At 67.7% G+C, this 3,819-nt stretch overlaps 1 non-coding gene across 1 annotated transcript; it reads left to right on the forward strand.

Moving 5' to 3' along the window:
* The first annotated feature begins 3,700 nt into the window (after positions 1-3,700).
* LOC135978959 (5S ribosomal RNA) lies at positions 3,701-3,819 on the forward strand. The gene has a single exon (XR_010596300.1). It is a non-coding gene; the product is annotated as a 5S ribosomal RNA (ribosomal RNA).

Raw genomic sequence — 3,819 nt, forward strand, 5'->3', positions numbered from 1 at the left:
CCCGCGAAGGGCCCTTCCCGTCGCGAACGTCAGCGCCACATCGATCGGCGGGCGCGAGAGGAGCGGGCCCCCCCTCCCTCCGGGGGGCGCCGACACTCGGAGCTCGGCTCCCGGCCGCTGCGGGGCCCGTGAGCTAAGAGCCGGGCAAAGCGGGCCGTCTCGGCGGAGGGCCGGGTGCTGGCCTCCGCCCTCAAACGGGCCCGCTCCCCCCCTCCCACGCCGGGCAGGGTCGGGTACAATACTCGGATTGATCCCCTAGGCTGAGCTCCGGTTCTCACAGGCTCTGAAAAACCTGTCCTCAGAAATCTCCTCACACAATCCTCGAAAGGCAGGTCGAAAAAGCCAAAGCCCCGCCTTCGGCGGTACGAAACTGGAACTGGGCGCCACCTCGTGGTTCCCTCGGTCGGCCGAGACGGCGTGGGGCGACCCCTTCCGGACATCCGCGAGACGACCGGCCGTCAGGTCAACCCATTCGCTCCAAAGGGGTTGACCTGGTGGCCGAGAGGGGACTTTGAAAATTTTTCGGACTTGGAAAACTTTTTTTTTTTTTTTCTTCCCCCAGCCCGCTTCCTCCGGGTTGACCCGGTGGCCGAGCGTCTCGCCGTCCCCGGACGCGGCGAGGGACTGCCTCCCGGCCGTCAGGATCGGGCCCACGGAAGTCTGATTTTAAAAAAAATTGGCCGACGCCACCGCGGAGGGCTACCCGGGCACCCCGGGCCCCGGAGCCGGAAAAGGGAAAAAAAGGATCGGGCCCACTAGAGACATGGACCCGGCCGCCAAGCAGGCCGCCCTGGGCTGACCCTCCCCGGCCGCAGCGAGGGACTGCCTCCCGGCCGACAGGATCGGGCCCCTGGAAGTCTGGGGGTGGGGGGGGGGGAAATCGCCCCACGCCCCCGAGGAGGGCTGCCCGGGCGGGCCTGGCCCCGGAGCTCGGAAAAAAAAAAAGGATCGGGCCCACTAGAGACATGGACCAGGCCGCCCTGGGCTCACCTTCCCCGGCCGCAGCGAGGGACTGCCTCCCGGTCGACTGGATCGGGCCCCTGGAAGTCTGGAAAAAGAAGAATGGAACCTGACGCCTCCGAGGAGGGGGCGCCCAGGGAAGGAGGGAGATCCGGGTTGACCTGCTGACCGGACGGGAAAGAGGCCACCGGGCGTCCCCCCCCTTAAAACCTAGGGGTTGACCTGGTGGCCGGAAAGCGAACCGGCCAGCAGGTGAACCCTTTCGATTCCACGGGTTGACCTGGTGCCCGGGAAGCGAACCGGCCAGCAGGTGAACCCGTTCGATTCCACGGGTTGACCTGGTGCCCGGGAAGCGAACCGGCCAGCAGGTGAACCCGTTCGATTCCACGGGTTGACCTGGTGCCCGGGAAGCGAACCGGCCAGCAGGTGAACCCGTTCGATTCCACGGGTTGACCTGGTGCCCGGGAGGGGACTCTGAAAATTTTTCAGCCCTTTCGACTCGGGGTTGACCTGGTGGCCGAGAGGGGACTCGCACGGCAGGCAAGCCGCCCTGGGCTCACCCTCCCCGGCCGCAGCGAGGGACTGCCACCCGGCCGACTGGATCGGGCCCCTGGAAGTCTGGAAAAAAGAATGGAACCTGACGCCTCCGAGGAGGGGGCGCCCAGGGAAGGAGGGAGATCCGGGTTGACCTGCTGACCGGACGGGAAAGAGGCCACCGGGCGTCCCCCCCCTTAAAACCTAGGGGTTGACCTGGTGGCCGGAAAGCGAACCGGCCAGCAGGTGAACCCGTTCGATTCCACGGGTTGACCTGGTGCCCGGGAAGCGAACCGGCCAGCAGGTGAACCCGTTCGATTCCACGGGTTGACCTGGTGCCCGGGAAGCGAACCGGCCAGCAGGTGAACCCGTTCGATTCCACGGGTTGACCTGGTGCCCGGGAGGGGACTCTGAAAATTTTTCAGCCCTTTCGACTCGGGGTTGACCTGGTGGCCGAGAGGGGACTCGCACGGCAGGCAAGCCGCCCTGGGCTCACCCTCCCCGGCCGCAGCGAGGGACTGCCACCCGGCCGACTGGATCGGGCCCCTGGAAGTCTGGAAAAAAGAATGGAACCTGACGCCTCCGAGGAGGGGGCACCCAGGGAAGGAGGGAGATCCGGGTTGACCTGCTGACCGGACGGGAAAGAGGCCACCGGGCGTCCCCCCCCCCTTAAAACCTAGGGGTTGACCTGGTGGCCGGAAAGCGAACCGGCCAGCCGGTGAACCCGTCCGATTCCACGGGTTGACCTGGTGGCCGGGAAGCGAACCGGCCAGCAGGTGAACCCGTTCGATTCCACGGGTTGACCTGGTGCCCGGGAGGGGACTCTGAAAATTTTTCAGCCCTTTCGACTCGGGGTTGACCTGGTGGCCGAGAGGGGACTCGCACGGCAGGCAAGCCGCCCTGGGCTCACCCTCCCCGGCCGCAGCGAGGGACTGCCACCCGGCCGACTGGATCGGGCCCCTGGAAGTCTGGAAAAAAGAATGGAACCTGACGCCTCCGAGGAGGGGGCGCCCAGGGAAGGAGGGAGATCCGGGTTGACCTGGTGACCGGACGGGAAAGAGGCCACCGGGCGTCCCCCCCTTAAAACCTAGGGGTTGACCTGGTGGCCGGAAAGCGAACCGGCCAGCCGGTGAACCCGTCCGATTCCACGGGTTGACCTGGTGGCCGGGAAGCGAACCGGCCAGCAGGTGAACCCGTTCGATTCCACGGGTTGACCTGGTGCCCGGGAGGGGACTCTGAAAATTTTTCAGCCCTTTCGACTCGCGGTTGACCTGGTGGCCGAGAGGGGACTCGCACGGCAGGCAAGCCGCCCTGGGCTGACCCTCCCCGGCCGCAGCGAGGGACTGCCTCCCGGCCGACAGGATCGGGCCCCTGGAAGTCTGGGGGGGGGGGGGAATCGCCCCACGCCTCCGAGGAGGGCTGCCCGGGCGGGCCTGGCCCCGGAGCTCGAAAAAAAAAAAAAGGATCGGGCCCACTAGAGACATGGACCAGGCCGCCCTGGGCTCACCCTCCCCGGCCGCAGCGAGGGACTGCCTCCCGGCCGACTGGATCGGGCCCCTGGAAGTCTGGGGGGGGGGGGGGAAATGGAACCTGACGCCTCCGAGGAGGGGACGCCCAGGGAAGGAGGGAGATCCGGGTTGACCTGGTGACCGGACGGGAAAGAGGCCACCGGGCGTGCCCCCGTTAAAACCCCTAGGGGTTGACCTGGTGGCCGGAAAGCAAACCGGCCACTGGGTAGGCCGGTCGGCAACCTAGGGGTTGACCTGGTGGCCGGGAAGCGAACCGGCCAGCAGGTGAACCCGTCCGATTCCACGGGTTGACCTGGTGCCCGGGAGGGGACTCTGAAAATTTTTCAGCCCTTTCGACTCGGGGTTGACCTGGTGGCCGAGAGGGGCCTCGCACGGCAGGCAAGCCGCCCTGGGCTCACCCTCCCCGGCCGCAGCGAGGGACTGCCCCTCCCCACCCCCCGGCTGACAGGATCGGGCGCACTGGAAGTCCGGGACAGTATTTTCCCCGACGCCGGGGAGGGCGGGCGGAGGGGCTCTGGCGGCCAGCCCGGGCCCCGGAGCTCGAAAAGGAAAAAAGGACCGGGCCCGCGAGAGACGGGGGCCCTGCCGCAGGGGGGGGGGCAGTCCGACCGGGGCTCACCGTGCGGCAGGCCCGGGCGTCGGCAGGGGAAAGCGGGCGAGGAGGCGCGGGGCCGGGTGCCTACGGCCATACCGGACCGAACGCCCCCGATCCCGTCCGATCTCGGAAGGTAAACCGTCCCGGGCCTGGCTAGTACTTGGATGGGTGACCGCCTGGGAATCCCAGGTGCCGTAGGCA

Source organism: Chrysemys picta, unplaced genomic scaffold (assembly GCF_011386835.1).
Source record: "Chrysemys picta bellii isolate R12L10 unplaced genomic scaffold, ASM1138683v2 scaf573, whole genome shotgun sequence".
Lineage (NCBI taxonomy): Eukaryota > Metazoa > Chordata > Testudines > Emydidae > Chrysemys > Chrysemys picta.